The sequence below is a fragment of the Protopterus annectens genome, chromosome 2.part0, assembly GCF_019279795.1.
Source record: "Protopterus annectens isolate FY-2018-M chromosome 2.part0, PAN1.0, whole genome shotgun sequence".
In the NCBI taxonomy this organism is placed as follows: domain Eukaryota; kingdom Metazoa; phylum Chordata; order Ceratodontiformes; family Protopteridae; genus Protopterus; species Protopterus annectens.
Genome location: NC_056728.1, coordinates 1,222,152,362 through 1,222,176,432, shown reverse-complemented (window position 1 = coordinate 1,222,176,432; position 24,071 = coordinate 1,222,152,362). Strand labels below are relative to the sequence as shown.

General features: G+C 42.1%; 1 protein-coding gene across 2 annotated transcripts in view; it reads left to right on the top strand.

Moving 5' to 3' along the window:
- The window catches only part of GABRA2 (gamma-aminobutyric acid type A receptor subunit alpha2), a 1,382,295-nt gene that overhangs the window by 1,072,324 nt on the left and 285,900 nt on the right, over positions 1-24,071 (top strand). The gene's annotated exons all lie outside the window — the stretch shown is intronic.

Genomic DNA, 24,071 nt, shown 5'->3' with positions numbered 1-24,071 from the left:
GGCAGTTCCTACATCTCACCTTGATGGTAGGGGAGTCTCTTCATCCCCAATCTCCTCCTCAGCTTTCAAGGATTTCAAAAGGTTTCTTGCTAGAGCAAAGAGAAGAGGTGCTTTCCACATGCTTGGCTCCATCCCAGCCCCTTGTGGACATTGTATCTGACTCTGGATTTCCAGGTCAACAAGGACAATTAACTTCATTCAGTCTCAGGGCTGATCACCACGTGAGCTCTCAGTCTAACTCTGTCCAATATCCAAAAGTCTTATTGAGTCAAGGGTCCCAGAAAACAAACATGTAAGAGGAAGCATTTAGATCCCTCCCTGGAATCAGTCACAGAAAACACAGACTTCGATAACGGGTATGGAGCCCCAGGATCCATGAAAGAAGACATCACTTTTGGTGACATTTTGGAATTGATGAAACAACAAGGGGGTTGGCCCACTGATGCACCTTCCCCCTGAGGAGTCTGTGTTGCTCAAGGTTTTTGGAGCTGTTTCTTCTACCTCCTGGGTGGTACCACATTTTGACACACTTGTTGACCTGGTAGCTTAGCAGGCTGAGAAGGATCCTCTTATGGTATAGAAAATTCCTACAAAGCCAGATAAAATGTTGATTGCACTTAAGAAGAGAACACACTAGAGCAAGGGTCGCTGGAAGAGGCCATTGTTGTGGCAGCAGCCACTAAGAAGGAATTCTGTGGAGAGTATGCTTGTCCAGCTTCCTAACAGAATCTAGAGAATTGGACAAATTTGGGAAACAGACATATGCATTAGTGGCTTTCACACTCAGAATGATGAACTATTTGGCCCACATGATGCATTTCCAGAGGAAAACCAGTTCCCTCTCAGGTAACCTACCAATGAACAATCAAAAAACATGGAGTCCCAGTTGTGTACTTTAAAGTCAGTGTTCAACGTATCCATGTGTCTGCTTTCTAGTACAGCTGATGGTAGGTCAAGAGTAGCAGTAACCAGCAAAGCCATCTGCCAACATCATTGAATGCAACTGTGTGACTTTGTGGAAGGCTTCAAGAAGCCCTTCCTTATTGCCCCCTTTAATGGCTGCACATTTTTTGGACCAAACTAAAGGAAACTCTCACCAAGAGTGAGCAAAATGGTAAGACCTTTTCTGCCATTGGAATTCACTTCTCTATCCCTCAGAGAACCTTTTCCAGGAACCAGAGGGGTGGTAAGAAGAACTAGGATGCTGTTGCAGACAGATCCTCCAAAGCAGAGTGTGGAGCAGTTTCAATGGATGTCACCCTAGGGGCAGAGGAAGACTACAGAATCAGGGATTTCAAGGTCCCTTTTCTGAGAAATCTTTCAAGGACTCCACTCTGGAGGCAGTTGGGGGTGCTTATCCCTGCACCATCAAGCCTAGCAGGCCATTGCACTAGATATTTGAATGCTGAGGATAATCACCAGAATCTATGTAATACCCTTTGTTTCCTCTCCTCTAAAAAAAGAAAAGAAAAGAAGTGTTCCCACAGTGGCACCCAATCAGAAGGAATCTGCAACAGAAGTCCTAAAGCTGTTGGAAAAGACAGTCATCCATCAGGTACGCCCAGTCTAGTTAGAATCCAGAGTCTACTACAAGTTCTTTTTAGTTCCAAAAAGGGGAGGAGATCAAAGGTCAATTTTGGCCCTCATTTATCTCAGTCAGTGTGTAAAACAGATGGAATTTTGGATGGTCTCAGTTCAGTCCATTCTATCTTTTATGAGGAAGGACTATTGGATGTGTGTTACAGATCTTCAGCATGCGTACTACCATATCAGAAGAGTAAGGCAATCAATGAGATTTCTCCATTTCTGGCTGAGAACAAATTACTTCCAGTTCAGGGCACTGCCATTTGTTTTCTCCACAGCCCCACAGGTGTTCAACAAATGAGTGTCAGTGGTTGCAGCTAATCTAAGACTGCTAGGGTTCCAGGTATTCCCATATTTAGACAATTAGTTCCATACCACCCAGACAGGGAGGGATCTTCTCGTTCAACCATGGGACTTCTTGCTCAAACTACTTCAGCAATTGGGAATCACTGTCAACAAGCAAAAAGCCAGTTGCCACCTACACAACAGGTGGAGTCCATTGGATGCCACCTGAATATGAGCGATCATAAGTTCATAGGTAGGTACTAAGCTGTTGGCCGTAGGGCCTATATAAGCCTAGCCAAAAAGGTATCCTGGCTTTCACCACCCAAGATAATCATTTTTCTGTGCCCCTGTCGAGCAGAGCCACAGAGGTGATCCCCGGGGTGAATCTCCTATTTCCCATCCAATCATCAAGATTTTTCTTGAAGAGTGCGAATGAGGAGCTTTGTTTGATATTGATAGGTAGTTTGTTCCAGAGTATGGAAAGTCTCTGGGACAGGAATCTATCCCTCCAGCGTGTTCTGTTTATTGTAGTGGCAAGGTTTAGGTCCCTAGAGCGTGTATCTTGCAGGGATTGGGATTTCTTTAAGTGGAGCATGTTCAACAGCTCTGGGTTTAACATAGCTTTGTAGTTAGGCAGAGATTGCCTCTGAGTAGGCAATATGCAACGGAGTAAAGTGGAGTTTTTTGAGACAGTCTGCATAGGGCATCTGTCGGAGGCTGGTAATCCTCTTTGTGAGGTATTTCTGTGGCCTTTCCAGTTGTTGTAGATGTCTTGTGAGGTACATACCAAAAGGGGCATTGTACTCTATAATGTGTCTAATGAGTGACGAGTACAGGGGAACAATGACCTCTTTTTACCTGGATGAGAAACGTTTTGTGATGAGGTGTGCCATGTAGAAGGATTTCCTGGCTACTGTGGTGATGTGATTATCAAAGGAGAGACTACTGTCCACTTGTGTCCCAAGGTCTCTTATCACACTTTCGGTGTTAAGTAGACTACCACCTATGTGGTAGCTCATGGGTACAGAGTTTTTACCAAAGGGGATGACAGTGCACTTTTTGGCATTGAGCTTGAGGCCATGGCTTTGACACCCAGCATCTGTCTCCGTGAGGCCCTTTTGTAGGATGTCCACATCGTTAGGAATTTCGATTATGGCTCATAGTTTGCAATCATCTGCAAACTTCATTAGCCAAAGACCTTCTGTGTTAGCCTGTACTTCAGAAAAGTAGATACCAAACAGGAGAGGACCCAGGACTGAATCCTGTGGTACTCCACTTCTCACTGGTCTGAAGTCAGTTTTGGAGTTTGCTACTTTCACAGTGTGGGTTCTGTCATTGAGCCAGTTGGCAACCCATCTCGTGACATAGGGATTTATGCCTAGTTTATGAGTTTATCTATAATTCCAGAGTGGTGGATGTTGTCAAAAGCCTTGGCGAGTTCTAGATAGGCTGTGTGAACCACCTTACCCTCATCTACGGCTTTGGTGATTGCTTCAAAGAAGTCTATCAGGTATAGGAGACATAATTTGCCTTTTACAAACCCAAACTGGGTGGGGTCCAGAGTTTGGAGATTACCAATGCCTTTGTGTATAAGATCCATGATGATACATTCCATGGCCTTGCAGACCAGGCTCATTAGGCTAATGGGGTTGTAGTTACTGGGGTTCGTGGTGGCTCTCCCTTTGTGGAGTGGGAAAACTGTTGCTCTGTGCCATTCAGTGGGTAGGAAGCCTGAGGTGAGGCTATGATTGAACATGGTGCTTAGGTGGGGTGCCAGTTCATTTTGCATTTCATGTAGAACACAGCTTGGGATGTTATCAGGTCTCATGGATGCTGTGTTGGCTTTGGAGAGTGTGTTTTTTTATCTGTGCAGCCATGATTACAGGAACGTTTGCATTCTTCCGGTATAGAGATGATCCCTTTAGGGGGTAAAGTTAGCACTGAACCTATATGCCAGGATGTTGGCAATATCAGTTGGTTCTGTATATTTACTGCCATTGTGCTGTAACTCAGAGCAGATTTGGGTGTTGCCATTGAGATTCTTGACATAGCTATAGAATGCTTTGTGGTTGTCTTTAGAATCACTGGCAATTTTGTTTTCATAACTAGCTTTGGAGGATTTTATGAGGAATCCCAGCTTCTTACTGAGGCTGACTAGGGAGTTCCTCCAATCATGGGATTTTACTCTTTTTTGCAATAGTTTCTTTCTTCTGTTGTAGAGTTTGCTTATGGCAGGGGACCACCATATTGGCTTCCTTTTTTTGGAGGATAGCATTTTGGTTCTGTTAGGGATAGCATGATCCATGCACTTGTGTAAGTGCTTATAAAGTACATTTGTGTGGGATTCAGCGGTTGTACCTCTATTGTCCATCTGCATGGGTGTCATAAAGTTTGCCACTTCTGTCTTAAGAAGCGTGAAGTTGGCTTTGGAGAAATTTTTTATGGTGGTTTCCCTAATGGGGATGGAGGCGGAATGTGGATGTCTAGGGTGATTAGCTTCTGGTCGGATCTGACCAATGAGGAACTGACCTCTGGTATGGAACACCAGTCGCCCATGTTGGTAATGACCAGGCCTAGGATATTGCTGACCCTGGTGGGGGTGTGGATAAATTGATCCAAGGCATTGGAATTTATGAATTCCAGAAAACATTGAGCAAAAGAGTTGGTACATGAGTAGTTTTCCCAGTTAATGCTGGGGAATTTGAAATTGCCCATTATTAGTGTGTTGGGTTGTACCCTAATATTTTCTAGTGTATCAAGAAATGAGGAAAGGTAATCCTGGGGCATGGTGGGGGATCTGTAGCAAGTTACATTTTGGATTGTGATCTTGCCCAGAGTTAGTTGCACTTGGATAATCTCGGATGCATTATGCTGAGCAACTAGCCTGGAGATGTGGATATCCTTAATTATGCTCAGCATACATGATGTAACCTGTTTTGTGTATTATGCTGGATGTACTGTATTTGTATAACTTAATGCTGGAGCTTTTCTCCCCGGGCCTCCGCTGAAAATGGACCTGGTCCAATCGGAATTTCCCGGTTAACAAATGTAAAATAAAATAAATAAATAAATATGGACACACCTCCGCCTTTAGTGTTTCGGTCCAGGTTAGGTGGCTGAAAGGTATGGTATGAATTATAGCCTGGTAATGCACACATATGTCGATGTTCTCCATTTTAAGGAGTGCCTCGAGTGAATGCATTTTGAGGTTTAGACTTCTAGCATTGAGTAGCATTACCCTCAGATTTTGCTTGCTTGTACCTGTTAAGGTGGTGAGTTTGTCATTTGAACCTTGCCTAAAAAAGGCACTATAGGGGTGGCAAGAGCCTTAGCCAGTATCCGGAATCCCAAGGGTGACAGGTGCATGCCATCTCTGGCAAAGCATTGTGGTCTGTCGATCATGTCATCCCAGGCAGACAGATACTGGATCCCCTTAGAATGACACCAGTCCATTCTTGGGTGAAGAGAGCTTTGCTTCCAGTTTGGCTATATAAGTGCATCTCTCACAGATTGTAGTGTTGGGTGGTAGGATAGTCAACCTCCTAGAGTCCAGAATTGTATCTTTACTTCTGGTAGTCTTTCAAGTTCTCCAACACCCCCTCACCCCTGCAAGACTTATTCTGTGACTGCTAGGGCTGATGGCTTCAACAATAACATTGGTTCCCCTATCCAGATTCCACAAGAGAGTTCTTCATTGGACCCTTTCTGTACAGTGGTCCCAGTTTTCTCATACTGTTCATGTTCAGATTCATCTGACATCAGATGGTGTTTGATCTTGACAGCTCTTCTTGAAGGTTGAGCCTTTTCTTCAAAACTCCCCATGAACACAGTAACCACAGATGCATCCCTTCTGGGGTGGAGAGGAATTTCAAAAAGAAAACTGTAAAGGTTTATGGTCACATATGGTGGCCAGTCATCACATCAATATCCTGGAGATTAGAGCAGTTCTCCTAGCATTGCAGACTTCCTGGTACTCTCCCCCCAAGGGTGTGAGCTCCATCCAGACAGACAACATGACATTAGTCTAGTACTTCAATAGGCAGAGTGGAATCTGTTCATATCCTTTATGACAGGAGTCCATAACTGAGGGGCAGTAGGCAATGTCTTCTCATCGCTTTCTCATAGCAACACATATCCCAGCAAACTTCAACTGTGTTGTGCTGACAAACTGAGCAGATCCATCCTTCTTTCCCACAAGTGGTCCCTCAGTCGAGCAGTGGTGAATGAAATCTTCAGTCAGTGGGGTCCATGCTGTAATCTTTTTGCCTTATACCTAAACAACAAGTGCAGCAGTTACTTTGCCCTAAGTCCCCCATAGGGACAGTCACTGAGGAACACTCTGTTTAACAGCCATCCCCTGGGGCTGCTATATGCCTCCGCTCCTTCTCTCTAATGACAAAGTTTATTCAGAAGGCAAAAAAGTGCAAGGCAAAATAAATCCTTTTTTGTTCCCTTTTGGCTGCAGCAAGTTTGGTTCTCCTTCCTTTGGCCTCCTTGTATGGTGGACTGCCATCCAGATCTTCTGACTTACCCATTTAGGCAGCCTCTCCCAGACCCAGAGACACAGAAGATAACTGCATCATTCCTCCAATTTTAATGGTGGCCAGAGATTCCAGGATTTCTGCTCAGCTGGTTCATATTTTTTAAGCTTTACAAAATTCAAGCACTAGGAGAGTTTACCTAAGCAAATGGAAGAGATTTTCAAACTGGGCAGCTTCTAAAGGGATAGATTCTTTCTCAGCTCCTCGTTCTCCTATTCTGTTCTTCTTTTTGAATCTTTTCCAAAAGGCTCTAGCTTTTTAACAGTCAAAGTACAATCAGCAGCTATTTCCAGTTTCCATATTGGACACAGTCAGACTGCTATAGCTTCACTAAAGATTTCAAAGGAATTTCTAAAAGGAACTTTCTTATTGAGATTTCCAATAAGGGATCCATCACCCCATGGGAGATAACTACCATGCTTCAGGCAGGTGAGTTTTCATGATGCAGTGCCAATACACTAGAGGGATTCTGAGACAGGGTACTTAGTACACATTGTATAAATGAGTTGCATCTGTAATGCTGCTTCATAGTAGTCAGGCAGCCTATGTCAATGAGGACTGTTATTGGCTAAAACACAGAGTTAGGGGTGTCGACGACTAGAGGTATTCATTCTGTACTCATGAGTTTGATTCCCTCAGTCTCCACTTAAACATTAAGCAACTCTGGGCATGTCATTTAAACAGACAATACTTCTGAGCTATCCCTAAAACTTCACATAGTGTACTTGCAGGCTACCTGATGAGTAAAGAAAAAAGTAATTAATTCAAATTTAGATGGCCTTACACAAAGCAGTGTTCTCTATGCACAATCCTAGTACTTCCACTGATCTTGAAGACGTGTTTTACTATACACAGCCACCACATGATTCAAAGACAGAAAATGGAGATTAAAATATGTTACTTAATGTTGCAATGGCAGTTACATGCAGTAGTACTCCAGAAAGCTACTGTAATTGCCGATTCAGGTAGGTGACACAGGAGTAACAGAAGAATCTGAAAGGTGCAAGAGAAGAAGATAGTTTTTTTTAATAGCAACATACACAAATATGTCCCAACATATGATAACAGACTGTATAAACAGAAAGACTATGAAACAAGGAGAAGAGTTTTGAAAACAAGAAGACACAGTGCCAGTAGTACCAAATGGTGACACGTGGGAAACTATGCAGATATATATTAAGGGCATTGGTAATCCAGCTACTGCAAATGGGTGCCATAATGTAGGTTCATTTCAGTGGATATAATAAGCAATGCACCATTGGTGACACTGGTCATGCAGATATTCCAGCAATGTTTACTGTAATGTGTAGTACACAGGTTGTTCCAGTTTAAATATTGACAGGGTTTACTATCAAAATGTTGATTGCGCTTCACAGTTTAGGCACATCGTCAAAATATTTATGTGAAATCTGTAATGCCGAATTGTCCAAATGCTGAAAAAACCTGAACGTTGACATTTCCGACCACTCCACACCTAAAAACAATTGCTAACATGGGTCAAGAAGGGAGCAAGATTTTATGGTTCGGAATATTGGTGTTCAACTTTTTTAGCATTCGGAGTTTGGACTTCATTTAAGTGGATGTGACAATTTGTCATTCAAAATTTTGATGGTAAACTTATTCACTGCTGTGAGCCATTCTATTAAAGCTGCCTAGGTTCAACTTAATAGCATTCAAAAGCATGCTAAAGCATAGCCTGTTTGTTATTCAATTAAATCTGTAAGTATATAAAGACAGTAGCTGGCTCTGATCTTTGCCCTTTGCCCACCATTATTTTCTGCTTTCTCTTTGGTTCCTGAACTAAGCGCTTAAGATATATGTAGGAAGTGGGGAGGGCTTGCAATGGGCTGCACACTGTATTCTGACAGCAGTGAGATGAGAAGATAAATGTTTGTGTGGCAGTTATTTATTCATTGATCTTATCACAATTAAACATCTAAGGTATATAATCACAATGTTACAAGTGACTGTAGTTGATCGGCACAAGTATATGAGTGTCTGTGTGTGAATATGTAGGTGGTTAAAAATGCTATATACATTCTAATATCTGATGTGTACATAGTCAGTAACGTTTGGCTTTACTTGTATACAGGGACTGTCTGTGGATGAAAGTGATTGATACTGTCATTTGCTCAGTTTAAACAGTCATTATTCCAGCTTTGTAGAGGTAGTGTGTATTATGTGAAGCCAAATGGAATACTTTATGGGGTTTGTTTTTAACACAATCAGATACATATCTGAGGTGGAAAGTCAATAAAGTAGCTGTAACTGATTTAAAAGTAATGAGTTGGCCATATGTTTTCACTTTCCATCACATTCAGGCATCAGCACTGTATTTACTTAGTGGTTGTCTGTGATGGCCTGAGCAGGGTGTGTTTGTGTCTGTGATAGCAACTCATCATTGGCATATTGTTGCATTGAGTAATGTTGCCATGTAATACAGCCTGGTTCTCTGACTGAGGATTTTGGCTGTGATGCCTTGTCTGTGGAGTCTGCAAGTACTCCCTGTTTATTCGCTGGTTTTATCTGTTTGCCTTTTTTTTTTTTTTTTTTTGCGGAGATCCTCAGCTTTATAATTTATGCCTCTGGCCATTAGTACTTTTACGTTCATGCTAATCTAACACCAGTGGGGTACCCACAAGGTAGCTATCTTCTTTTTCTTATTTTTAAGAAATAGGAATGCAGGCACTATTCTCAGATAGAGTTTGTATATACCTGCAGGAATTTGTTTGCTCAGTTTAGTGGGGAACTACAATTTTGTTGGCTTTGAATATTAAGCTTTAGATAAAACTTATTTAGTTTTTTAAAAAAGAAAAAAGACTGAATCTCTTCCCATACTCTTCCTGATTGTTTTGTTCAGGCCAGCATTATAACAAAAGGTTGTGGCCAGCATTATAACAAAAGGTTGTAAAGGAAAGCTGTAAGATGCACCTCAGGTCACCTAGAAATTTATGATTTCTGGGGGCCATAATTTAGTCACTGACTCTGAATATTTTCAAGTGAAGGCTTAGCCTGTTAGAATATTATGTGTTTAAAAACGTGATGAGTAACTAAAAAGCAAAACAAAGTGTGAAAAACAAGAAAGGAGTACTTCCAGATGGTGTGGGGCCAGAATGAGAGGAGAATAGGATAGAGGCACTGGGGAGGTGAGGAGGGGACTATTCTTCAACAGACCCCCCCCCCCCCCCATGTTGTCCTTTTTAAATTTTATCTCACTTAAGGCTGGCACTGATTGCAGTTAGATATCTGAAGTGTATACATTCAGTGAAGTGGCTATAAGGAGTGGATGTATACTAAGGCAGTCCATAGATGAAAGTGAATGACCCCATCTGTTTTGATCACGGGTAATGGTCATTGATCTGCTGTAGTAAGAGGCCCACTAATTCATTGCCTTTAACAGTGGTATACTTTACCAGTATATATGGAAAAGGCTTTATGTATGTTGTCAGTTTAAATCTAACATATTTACTTTCTTTCTTTCTTTCATATTAACTTTTTTTTCTTTTGCATAACCAATCCATATTAGAGGGTTAGACTGCATTTTTCTGAAATACTTATTGCTTTATGCAATAATGCAACCATTTGCTCTGAATTTCTGTGTTCTTAAATCATAAGGTCCTGTATACTCATGTGTGCCATTGCATGTATCATTTACTCTTATTTATGTGCATTTTATGGGAAGTGCTATGCTGTTATCCAAATCAGCATACTTTTTGTGTATATCCAATCTCAGGATTTGTGTTATGCATCAGAACTAATACTAGTGTAACTCGCATATATTATTGTAGCAAATTTACACAGTGTGCACCTGACTTAATTAATTTGCACAAAAAACAAGATACGGGCAGTATTTTTTACAGTCTCACCTTGAGTTCTGTGAATTGAAAGAAGTGAACACTGGTGTACACCATAATGATGTGTTTAATTTCAGTCTGTTGTCAGCTGTGTACAAGGTTTCCATGGCCTGGCTGGGCAATTCACTGATCTGTTTTTCTAAGTTAAATATAAAACCAGTAACCTGTTGATTTTTAAGTGTGAAAACCGCAGACCTAAGGACATATTAAGGCACAAAATCTAAGTGCTTTAATGCACTTTATAAAAAAGGATTGGTTTTGTAAATATCAGATAACATAGGGTTTTAAGAAAAATATATCTGTCTCTTTTGTATATTCATGAAAAAAAGTTATTTATATCTGGTGAAATAAGAGAAATTGTATGCATTTCTATCTTATAATGCATTTCCACAGTCTGAGCAAATGATGTTAATATTGTGATTCAGGGAGAAAATAAGTGTTTTCAGGCAGTTTAATGTATAGTTTTAATTTTTCTGTTGACTTATTTCAGTTAATACGCACAAACATACTTATTGCAAGAAGAGTTTCAATTTTGCTTGGATATTTATTTATTTATTTATTTACATTTTTATTATTCCCCAGAGAAATTACCATAAATTAATTCACATCTTTTTTTTGTATTATTATTAAAATGACTGATTTGCAGACAATGAAGCCAGTCACTGAACCAGTTTTGATTTATAGGTCATATAGAGCAACTGTCACAATAGTGAATTGCTGTGGATAAAAACAGTATAAACTATGTAATCTGTTTGTTCCAGTAATAACAGGAGGGAAGTGCATCACATTGTTTTTTTCCCAGAATGCATCAGTGGATTGTCTGAGTGAAGTTTTCTTTAGTACTGTGTTTGCTTTGTGCCTTGCACATATACTGTTTGCAGAGTTACAGGGTTCTTGAGTAACCAGTTTATTTGTAGAGGAATAGATTTAAAAAAAAGAAGTTATGTTCTTCTCATAACGTTCCATATTTGTTGTCATTTATCTCGCTTTCCTTCTTCCTGGTTGGGTTCGGAGCCAATCTCGGCTTCAACTCGGCCACTTCTAAAGCTCGAAGAGTCCTTACTGGCTCGAGGCTAACCCCTTATCACAGCATGCATAGCGGTAGCTACCCAGATCTCATTTGTGATAACTAAACACTATATAGGGAAAAATATAAATTACCCAATGAAAGAGGTAAGTAAACGATAAGGCTCCTTGAATAAGCAGAAAAGGGAAAAATAGTGACAAGGAGAACACCAAAGGTTGAAGGAAAAGGATACTCAGCCATATCAGCCAAAAGGTAAATTCCTCTCAATCATCCAGGATGGGGGAAGGAGGGAGGGAGGGATGCAAGAAGGAAGGCGAGATAAAGGACAACAAACATGGAACGTTATGGTAAGAACATAACTTTTTTATGTTATGTTGTCCATCTTGCCTTCCTTCTTCCTGGTTGGGACAGCATCCCTAGCACCTAAAAACCTGGGTGGCTCACTGGAAGAGAGACTTCAGAACCGTAGAACCAAAGGATGCCCTGTTCCAAGAAGCCATGTCCACTTTGTAATGAGTAATGAAGGTATGGGGAGTAGCCCATGTTGCTGCCATGCAAATAGTATCTAAAGGAAGCTTAGCTTGAAAGGCTATGGAGGTAGCCAAGTATGTGGAATGTCCCCTGACTTTCCCTGGGGCTGACACATTCCGAGACTCATAAGCGTAGTTAATAGTACTGGACAACCATTTTGAAAGAGTCACTTTGGAAACTGATGAGCCTTGTTTGCTCTGAGAAAAGGATACAAACAGCTGATTTGATTTTCTAATGTCCTTGGTCCTTTGAAGATAAAATCGTAATTGCCTGTGGACATCCAGTTGATGTAATTTGTACTCTGTCTTGTTGCCATAATTTGGAAAGAAAACAGGAAGTTCTATTTACTGATTCAAATTATAGTCTGAACAGACTTTTGGTAAAAAGGAAGGATTAGTCCTAAGAGAAACTCTATCCTAGTGAAAAATCATATAAGGCGGGCAAATGGAAAGAGCCTGTAACTCAGAGACCTGTCTAGCTGATGTAATCGCGACCAGAAAGAGAGTCCTCCTTGATAGGAACTTCAGAGGACAAGAAGCAGCTGTTGCAAAGGGAGACAGGATCAGAGGAGCTAGTACTAGGTTTAAATCCCAAGGATGGAGAGGTTCTCGGATAGGAGGCCTTAATAGTGTAGCACCTTTCAAAAAGGAATTGCATAACTTATGGGACATGACATTAGAACCTAGGAGTCCCACATGAAAGTTAGAAATTGCAGCCAGTTGAACATGAATCGTAGCAGCAGCTGCTCCTTTTTTGAAGGTCTCAGCCCGGAAATCCAAAATTTTTGCAACAGTAGCTGTAAAAGGATCAATGTCATTATGCTCGGCCCAGAGTGAGAACCTCTTCCATTCACTAGCGTAAAGCTTCCTAGTAGTTGGATTATAGGAGGAGACTAAAATATGTTGAACCATCAGAGAGATATCAGGGAGCCTGGCTAGGATCGGAAGTGGAGGAACCAAGCTGTCAGCTTGAGAGTTCGAATGGAAGGATGAAGAGCACCTTACTGATGTGTCAGAAGGTCTGGAACCAGGTCCAGAATCCAAGACTCCTACTTGAGGTAATGTGATAGAAACGGGAACCATATCTTAGAGGCCAGTACGGAGCAATGAGGATCAGCTTGCAACTCAGCAACTTTGCTTTCAGCAGAACTTTTGGAATTAAAGGAAAGGGGGAAAAGCATAAAGGATCCCGGGAGGCCAATTGTGGGCCATTGCATCTCTGGGTGACTGTCCCGGAGGGGGAACTAGGGCAAAATAGCTGCTGCATTTGTTGTTTAGATGAGAGGCAAAGAGATTGCAGCGTGGTTGGCCCCATCTGTGGAAGATCATATCTGCCACATCTTGTTTCATAGACCACTCGTGGGGCATGAGAATTGCCCTGCTGAGCTTGTCCGCTATCACATTGGGCTTCCCTGGAATGTGCATTGCAGCCAGAAAACACTGAGAGGAGATCACCCATTGCCACACCCAAAGGGCCTCCTGACATAAGGGGTAAGATTTGGTTCCACCCTGTTTGTTGATGTACCACACTACTGACATGTTGTCCATCTGAATTGCTGTATGGCCCAAAGGAAGAGAGTCATGAAGTGGTTGCAATGCTAGTAACACTGCTCTCATCTCCAGGACACTGATGTGCAAATGGTACTTGTGAGGTTGCCAAGTTCCTTGCCTTGGACTGTCTGCCTCAGATAATACCCCACCCAACCTATCTGTGAAGTGTCCATGGTCACTGTGGCTACTGGAAGAGGGGCTACAAAGGGTCTGCCTAGAGTAATTAGGGAGAGTGGAGCCACCACTGTAGATCTTTCTTGCAAGTGTCCGTGATTAAGATCATGTACACATTGGCAAATCCTGATACAACCACTGAGTGAGGAGGAGCCATTGCAGGATCCTCATGTGATAACGGGTGGAACTAGAGTAATGGCAGCCACCATTAACCCCAAGACTTTCAGGACAAATCAAGCCTGAGCCTTTGATTTTAACAAAAGAAGAGACACCTGACCTTAAATGGCAAGCAGCCTTTCTTGTGGAATCTTTGCTATCATGTGTCTTGTGTTTAGCTGAACACCTATGAAAGTAATACACTGAGAGGGCAGCAAGGCAGATTTTTCATAATTTATTGAGATTCCTAGGCATGCACAAGTGTGAATCATGTGGCTCCTGGCCCATAGGAAATGATGCTTGGTGGTGGCAGTGAGGAGCCAGTCATCTAGATAAGGAAACACCTGGAATCCCAAATGTCTCAGGTGAGCCGTGACTACTACCATGCATTTAGTGAACACCCTGGGGGCTGTGGTGCGGCCAAAGGGCAGAGCTCTAAACTGATAATTACTGGCTGCCAGCTGGAAGCATAAATGTCTCTTAGACTGCCTGTCCATTTTTAAGTGGTTGTATGCGTACTGGAGATCGATAGAGCACATCCAATCGTCCTGACCCAAAAAATGGTAGAATGGACTGCAGTGTTACCATCCATAACTTGGTCTTTTTACTGACCTGTTTAACTTGCTGAGATCCAAGATAGTTCTCCAGTCCCCTGTCTTCTTTGGAACTAAAAAGAACCTTGATTAAGTTCCGGATACTATCTGGTCTGCGGGGACTTCCTGATTGGCTCTTTTTGGCAGCAAAGTTTTTACTTTTATGGCTGCTTGATCCCAAAGATTGAGTAGAACATCTGAGATTGTTGATTATTGACTTCTTGGGGGTGCTTGGGAGAAGGGAATTTTGTAACCCCTGGATATTATGTGCTGTACCTATTCGTCTTCTGTTATATCTTGTCAGGCTTTTGGGTACAGTGAAATTCTGCTCCTGACTGCCTCCAGAGGTGAGCAGCCAGGCAATCCTTTAGGGATTCTGACAGGGTCTGGTAGAACATATCCTTGTTGCCCTGTTGTGGACCCCCTCCAGCTCTCCTGTCATTATTTCCCCCTCTGCCTCTGGGGGAATTATCTCCACGAGTGTCTGTCGAAGCTCCCTGGGATTTATGGAACCACATTTTCCCACTCTTTTGGCCTTTGGGATAAGGCTGGGATGGAGTGGAAAAATGGTCTATGACAGAGAGAGTTTTGCCATCACGTTCATTCCTGGTAAGAGTCTCATGAACTTGTGGCCCAAACAAGGCTGAGCCGTTAAAGGGGGCATTCGTAAAAGAGGACTTGAAGGGCTCTGCAAATTGACAAAGGCACATCCAGGAGTGTCTGTAAAAAGCCACTCCTGTGCCTGCAGCCCTGCTCACTCCATCTGCTGTATAAGAAATCAAGCGGATGGATGAGTTGACAATGGAGATTAGGGTCGCTAGCTGGTTAGCCGACTTGGAAGCTGCTCCCTCAACTGAAGGATCCTGGAGGGTATCTCCCAACTCTTTAAGGAGATTCCACTGAAGCCTTATAAAATGGATCAAGTAGTTCAGCAACCAAAGAGTAAAGGCCGCTGAAGAGAAAACATGCTTCCCATACCTATCCATGGCTCTAGACTCCTTGTTTGGTGGATGAATAGAAGAGGAAGTCTCTGCAAGCTCCTTCTTGGTGGCTGCTGCCTCCACCATAGCATCAACTGGCACACCTTTGTTGAGAAAAGAATTGTCATCTGCTGCAGTGATAAATTTGTTTGGTCTTTTTGGGACAGGCTCTATGGACTCTGGAGCACTCCAGGCCTTTCAACTCACGACAGTCAAAAGTGGGTCGAAAGGCAGAGACACCCAGGAGGTGGAAGGTCGGTAAGCAAATGCTTCCAGGTACATTGACTCATCCTCAAAAGGGACAAGGGACTTCCAGTTTCCCCTGTCTAAGGATCTCCAGAATGTTTGAGAATGAGACATCTTCAGAGGGGGACCATGGGGACCCTTCTGAGTCATCCAAGTCCGTTTCAGAGGTGATGGACTCAGGGGAGTCCACGTTTCCTCTTACATTTTTTCTTCCTGGGAGCATCCTCTGAGGCATGCTTAGGAGAGGTCTCGGAAGAAGAGGGATCGCCCAGTGAGGTATTCTGGAGCATAGGTTCTCTACGCTTGGGGCGGAGAGAAAAATCTGAGGAAGACACAGGTATCAACGGGGACAGAGCCAATGGAGCCAAGGATGGGGCCGTCTCAGTGGACAGCACACTCCTCATCACCTCGAAGGCACCGCGGTCTGGAACGGAGGGAGGCTTCAGCTCCGAAGAGCCTAGAGATCTTCTCCACACCAAAGGCGATGGCTCTGAGGCAGATGTGGGAGCCAAACTCACCTGCGTCAAAGCTCCGAGAGGGAGAGCGGAGTTGGACAAGGGTCCAGTGCCACTTCCCCCCTCGGAGCCGACGAGGGCATCTCGGTGCCCAGACCTCTCGATGGAGCAGACTGTCGAGGAGGTTGGAGCAAATGTCGGAACCAGCCTCTTTGATGGTTCCACCGCTACTACCTCCATGCACACCAGCTCTGAACTGGATGCAGTCAGAGGAGGAACTGAGATAGGGGCTGGATCGGACAATGGAGCCACTTCCTTCTGGACTAACCCTGACAACAACTGAGCAAACACCCATGTCTTGAGTAGACTCTTCACCACTCTCTCCACATCACCATCCAATAAACTCCTGGATGATCAAGAGGAGTGGGCCAAGGACCGGTGACTACCTGCTTCTGATTGTAACAGTGTTGACTGGGTCACAGATCTCACCGGGTCAAAGGAAGGAGATCTCGACCTCTTATGAGTCCGGGATGGCTCCGAAGCCACAGATGGAGCCGCCAGAACAGAGGAATCCTCAGAGCCAACAATTTTTTCTAAAGGATCTGAAGATTTCGATTTTGCCTTTGTTGACACCGAAGGTGGAGCCGACAGAGAGGCTTGTTTATCATCAGATTTTGAAGGCTGAGTAACTGAAGCAACCTCAACCTGAGGTCTTAACAACCCTCTCAGGATGTTGTGCCTTTCCTTCCACACTCGTGCACTGAAAGCATGACACACAGAACACGAATCTTGAAGGTGGACCGCACCTAAACAGTAGACACAACTCATGTGCCCATCTGTAAGGGATATTTTTTGGCAACACGAGTCACATTTTTTAAAGCCTGACTGCTTTGTAGACTGTTTAGACATACTTACACAAAGCAAGAATGTAAAAAAGGAAAGAGATTTATTTTTATTTTTATTATTTATTATTTATTTTTAAAGAAGGAAGAAAGATAAGGAGGGGGCAGCCTCTAAATTAAACGGCTAAAGCTCCCAAAGGGAGAAAGCCTCTAAATTAAATGGCTTTTCCCCTAAGAAGCAAGGAGGGAAAAAGGGAAAGATAACAACCCTGAAGAAAAAATGGGCTCCCGACAAAACACAGAAAAAACGGGCCTGAGAAGAAATGACGGCCTATAAGCACAAACAACAGCTGTAATGAGTATACGGGTAATAAGACAGTTAAACTCTAACTAATAATTCAAAATAGACCCAAACAAATAGCAATTTTGATAGAAAAATTAAACTACATAGCCTGAGTCAGCAGAACACAATCTCGACACTGCAAGCAGCAAATGACATCTGGGTAGCTACCGCTATGCATGCTGGGAAAATGTTTAGCCTCGAGCCACTAAGGACTCTTCAAGCTTTAGAAGTGGTGGAGTCGGGGGCAAGATTGGATCCGAACCCAACCAGGAAGAAGGAAGGTGAGATGGACAACATAACATTAAATGTTACATTGAATTATACAATAAAGGATGATTACTATTTAAAAACTAGCACACTGATTGGATAGCCCATCCAGCATGACCATATAAATCAAGCCTGGACAGCTGCTGAAGTACCATTGAGCAGCCAGACTTTCTGTTAGCATATGATGCATAACAGCATTTGAGCAAAATATGAGAAAAATCAGATGTGTTCCTCAAAAATTTTTAAAACTGGTCTTGCTGATTTGTTGAACTTTTTGTCAGCTATAACATAGACTAGATTCAGACCTTTTGAATTTGGTTATGTCTGTTAATTTGAGCACTAAATCAGGCTGTCTTCTGTTGGAGAGGGCCCCCTGCAGCCTTGTGGCAGGATAGTGCAGTTAGGACTCATCTGATTGAAGGCTGCTGGCACAGGACTCAGTTTTGAGCATTTTTATTGGTTAAATTGTTTAATTCAATGTTTGCTCACTGTTGCTACATAAGCTCTGGGTTTTCCACTTGTTTTAACACAGCTCCGCAGAGTTAGGCAACCAGCCACTGCTCTGCTGTATTCATCTGTTTACATGTAGCACACCTCCGTGCACCATTGTGCACTATAGTACAGTAGGGGTAACCACTGATGTTTATAGAAGCAAAAACTTCAGTAGATGCATTTCCCCTTAGTTGCTGCCTGTGATCTGGGTGAGACGTCTTTAAACTGCACTTAGCTGCTTAGAGACCACCTCAGCTGTGCTTTTGCCCCTTAAACAGTCCCAAAACCACCAAATCTACAATAGTCTCCTACCATTTAGAGAACCCCCACTAGTATAGACCCTTTATAGAGCCCCCCGTTAGTATAGACCCTGTTTAGAGCACCCAGTTACACCACACCCCTATATTTTTTCTCCCCACTTTAAAAACAGATATTAATCCAGCATTATGGATAGTCAGTTTCCCTCCATTTCTCCTACCAACCTGGCTGACTTGGATATCCTGAGACAGTGTAGCAACTACCTCATGTACACTGACAACCCTGTACTCCTAAATCACCCAAGTAAAATTTGTGAGAGATGCATCTACACTAAGAATCTGGAATCCTTGCTCTTTCATGCACAGGACAGTAACCAGAACAGGTTATCAGCTGACATACTACACCTCCCACACAAACCTTGCACTCGACACATAAACCATCATACACAGAAGTACTCACCAGAAACCTACCTAAACACCGGATACCCTCTAAACATAAACATGCTACACCTAATACAGCACTTTCAGCACCCAATACATATAAAAAGACAAACACCAGTGTCTCACCAAATAATCCCCCAAGGCAAAGCACATCTAAGTCAACTTTTTTAGTCATAGATGACTCCATTGTGAGACTCACAGATGTCCGACTCACCAGGCTGGACAAGGAGAAGTTGAGGGTAGGCTGTCTTTTGGGTGGCAGGATCCTTCAGATCACACATGCACTCAAGTCTCTCAACAAGTACCGTTATGACTCCATCATAGTTCATGTTGGTGTGAATGACTTGAGAAATACCTAACTAGACTATATGATGAGACGAATGATTGAGTTCTATGAATATGTGCCCCAGGCAGGTATGTCCCTAGCATTGAGCAACATTCTACCCTCACCTAGGATGATACTGCAGTATAAACAAAAAATTATTGACTTCAACAATTGGCATAGTTTCAGGTATCAGTCTAAGTGGATCCGATTCCTATCAGCCTGGGATGACATGGTTGATAGACCAAGTTGCTTTGCCAGAGATGGTCTTCACCTGAATAGGCTTTTGGTTATTGGCTAAGGCACTTGCCTCCTCCATAGTGCCTTTTTTCAGCAATTTCTCAAGAACAACATTTCCAATGTGAAAATATCGCTCACAAATAAATTAAAGATTATGCTGCAAAACTCTAGGAGTTTAAATCAGAAACTGCACACTCTGGAAGCACTCTTTTCCCTGGAGGATATTGACATCTATGCAGTCACAGAAACTTGGTTCAGGGCCACAGAGAGTACTCCGGCCTTGCAAGGCTGCAGTGCCTTCCAAACTTTCAGACTGCAAAAGACAAGCATAAGACCTTCTTCACATATGTCCGCAATCTCAAAGGAAACACTCAGATCTGCTCATAACTGGTGGTCAAGCACACCACATGCACACATGCCATAGATGTAGCCAGTTGTCTGGCAGACAGGTTCAGTGAAAACTTGATCTCTCTGTCCTTCCCATCAGTAAATCAGGGCATCCCCAGCACCTGCCCCCTCCCCTTATCTCTAGAGAACAAGTCATCACTACCCTCTCAAAGGCAAAAAATGCGGCCTCCATGGGACCCGATAACATCCCAGGCTGCATCCTTCATGAACTCAGGCAGGAACTTGCAGCACCATTAGGCACCCTATTCAGCCAAAGCCTGAGTACTGACTTTGTCCTAGCCAAGTGGAGGGCAGCCACTGTTATCCCTTTGCACAAAGGTGGAGCATCCACAAGGCCAGGAATTTACAGACCCATCAGACTAACTAACCTAATTTGTAAGGCCATGGAACAGATTATCATGGACCTCATTAACAAGGACATTGGCAACCTCCAAACACTCAATCCCACACAGTTTGGTTTCATAAAGGGGATGTCATGCTTGCTAAATTTGGTCAAGTTCTTTGAGACAGTCACCAAAGCCATGGACAAGGGGAAGATGGTGCACACCACCTACCTTGACCTGGCCAAAGCCTTTGATACTATTCCCCACTCGGGTATAATAGATAAACTCTCAAAACTAGGCATCAATCCATATGTTACCAGATGGGTAGCAAACTGGCTCACTGATAGAACCCACTTACTCAAAATGGGGAAGCCACCTCAAGCAGTAGACCTGTAACAAGTGGTGTAGCCCAGAGATCGGTCTTGGGGCTTCTGTCATTTGGGATATACTTTTCTGAGATGCAGGCCAAAACCAGTGGGCTATGACTGACCAAGCTTGCAGATGACTGCAAGATGGGCACTGTCAACAATCCCCCTAGTGATGTGGACATCCACCAATAGGGTCTCATCCAAACAAATGACTGGTGCCAGAAAAATAACCACAAACTGAATGCCAAAAAATGCATCATCATCATCCCCTTTGGGGGAGAGTGGTGTCCCCAGAAATTATCACATTAATAACAAGGTCTTACGCAATCAATCAGTCGTGAGGGACTTGAGCACCCAGGTTGATAGCAAACTGACTTTTGACCACCATATTGCCTCCATTGTACAGAAAGCTTTCTACATGGCCCACCTCATTAGTAAGGGTGTCTCATCTAGGGATAAGGGTCATAACATGACATCCATGTATTCTTCCCTTATAAGACCCATTATTCAGTACAATGCCTATTTTGGCAAATACCTCACAAAGCACATGCAGCAGCTGGAGAGACCACAGAGGTTCCTCACCAGGAGAATCCAGGGCCTCAAGCGTCATGTCAAGCAGAGTACCTCATTAACCCTTTTTAAGCGCAACCTGGATAACTGGATGGGGAACCAGAAAATACACTCCTGGGATTCCACCTGTGTCCCTGCTGGACAGGGGCTTAGGGTGCTGACTTGTCGCAACATGAGCTAAATTTTTGGCTAGGCTTGGAAAGGCCTCATGGCCAATAGCCTAGTAACTTCCTATAAGCCTATAAAATTAACTTATGTGTTCAGCTTCCAGAAAACAACACAGAAGAAGACTGAAGTGCTTTTATACTAAGACATTGTTTAAGAAAGGTAAGTGATTCTTTCTTAAATGATGTCACTGTATAATAGAAGTAATCCCCTTGTGGATATGGGTATCACAGCATTTACCCACAGATGGCTTTGTTTAATCACTCAGGCTTCTTCCTCATGAGCAGTCTATGCCAACCTGTGAAACCCACAGCCAGACATGGGCTACTGCTAAATTAAGTAACGTTTTGTACATTCAGTGCATTGTTTACAAAATAAAGAAAAAAAACGAATGCATTTAATGAATTCAGCAAAAAATCCCATGCAAATCAATGAAAACTAATATTAAAAATTATTCAGAGCCATCAAATTAAGACTAACATTATGGTATATGTTTAAAAAAATAGACACAGTCAGTGGAATTTGGAAATAAACAAAAATAAAAACATGTTAATGACTACACATGGCTACTACACGTGAAATTTTACAGCAGTAGCAAAGCAGAGAAATGACAAATAAAAATATAAAAATGCATGCTATAGATCCCACCAATGAGTTAAGCACTAGAAAAGACAACTGCTGTAAACAAATGAAGCAAGTCACCAAAGGCATATAATAAATTCAGATATTTAAATAATTTTGGCAGTTGCATTTTAAATAAGTATGCTGGTATGGAAGCCTCACAGATATATAACTGGCAGTTGTGCAAGTGCATATAGTTTGAGTAAAATATTGCTAAAAACACTTTTAGCATTCATTGATTTTGTCCCTTTCTTCTCTATTGTGAGACTACGAACTAAGTATATATATATATATATATATATATATATATATATATATATATACATATATAGAGTATAGTGTGTGTGTGTGTGTGTGTGTGTGTGCATGTGTCTATGTGTGTGCATGTGTCTGTGTGTGTGTGTGCATGGAAATTTTAAAGAAAAATTCAAAGGACGTATTTGTGGATGGAGGATGCCAGGCACGGATCTTGATGAGACAGTCTAAGCAGTTCAAATGTCTGTTACTCCAGTTTTTGTTTGCATATGTTCCAGACCATTCCTTTATTTCATGAGAACACTTTTTTCTGTATTTGAAAATGTACTTTATCTCCTCTGTTTGGGAAACAGATGCAAGGATAATTAGAGAGAAACTGTTATTTACAAAGGAGAGGGTAGAACTGAGTGAGCTAAATCCACATTATTTAGTGGATGATGAACTAACATTATTTTGTCTTATGCATGCTACAGATGTTGCCCCAGGCAGGGAGAACAGGCAGCAGCTAGTTTAACTTCAGTGAGGGAAGCCCATATATATATATATATATATATATATATATATATATATATATATATATATATATATTTTTTTTTAGCTATTAACAAGCTGATTCTGTAGTCCAGGGTTTGATTCCTTCAGCACTCATTTGCCTACTGTATGACTCTGAGCAAGTACCTTTACCAGAAAGTGTGTCCATTTGGCTTACCTGTCTAACAAAAAATATCTTCCTATTATATTTAGTGCCATTATGATGGCCCATAACTGTGTTATTGGGGAATGTTAATAAAATCATGGAGATATCTGTTAGCACCACACACAAGATAGGTTAGTTTATGTTGTACATTAGAAAAATGGACACCCTGAATTGAAGAATATTTGTCATTTAATTAAAGCCTTAGCATGTATTACATTGCCAGGCTGCCAGCCTGATATGATTAATAGGGAACATAATGCATTGGCGTCTGACAGAAACATACAAAAAGTGAAAGGTGGTAACCCCAAGAAACCAGAGTATTTCTGAATGGGAAAATTCTTATTGAAGAGTAGAGAATCTGACTGGCAACATGAAAGGTTGTTCAGCAGACACAATAGCTTGTTTTTCCTTTTTTTATGTACATTGGCTAACTGGGTAAGCCCATTGGCACAATGGTTCCTTTTCTGGGCAACCTTGGAGTACTGCTTGGTTAAATGGCTTGGTCAGCATCACACAGTAGGCAAATGAAGCTGGGAAGGACTCAAAACTCTTTGTCATTTAGTTACGGGAAGCAGCTCGTTAACACTTTAGAGCCTAGAGCCTCTCAAGTGCAGTTAGCTGTTGTCAAAGAACCAGTTAAACAATATTTGGAGCCTGACTTCTACAGTGTATTGGGGAAGTAGCTAACATCTATGCTGTGACTTGTGGTATACTTTTTACTAAAATACACCATATTTTCTTGGAAATTTAGAAAATTTGCTTAGTAGAACATCCTTAAATATTTCTTTGTACCCAACGTCTTAAGGTACAACTGTTGATGATGTCAAGATAGACTTTAAGGCACATTTATTAGGTATTTAAACCCTCTTTATCCAGGCTGGATACAATTGAGAGCACTGGCATTTCTGTTAAGTATCACAGAAGAAGGACATTGGTTTGTACATGAGCAAACATTTCTCAGAACAGTTTTACTGCCAGCTTCCCATTTCTGCCTTTGTATTGAAAACTCTGTGGGTAGCTGACACTGTCCGCGGTATCGCTGTAGGAGATGGATGCTACTCTTAAGAGAGTGAGCAAGTGAACATGATAATTACTTGGAATCAGAAAAGGATGGAGCCCTATAGAATCAAGCCTTTAAATGCCTTGATGGATGAGTCTTCTAATGCAGAGGTGTTAATAGTAAACGAAGGAGAGAAGCAATGGTACACAAAGAAATGGCTGCCTTGGCTACAGTGGTTCAAAGCTGAAGCTGACTCTTAAGTAAGTTAATAGCACGTCACCCTTTATGTCTGCTATTTTTACTAATCAATGTTGATAACAGACATTTTTTCCTCATTGTTTCTGAGTTACTTTGTTACATTGCTGTTTTCTTTCTATTCTTTATTAACATTTCAGTTTGAAAGTGTTTGTTTAGTCTTGTTTGGACAAGTTCACATCAGAATTAAAGCTGTTATAAGAATCTGGTTGCATGTGTGCTAGCTAAT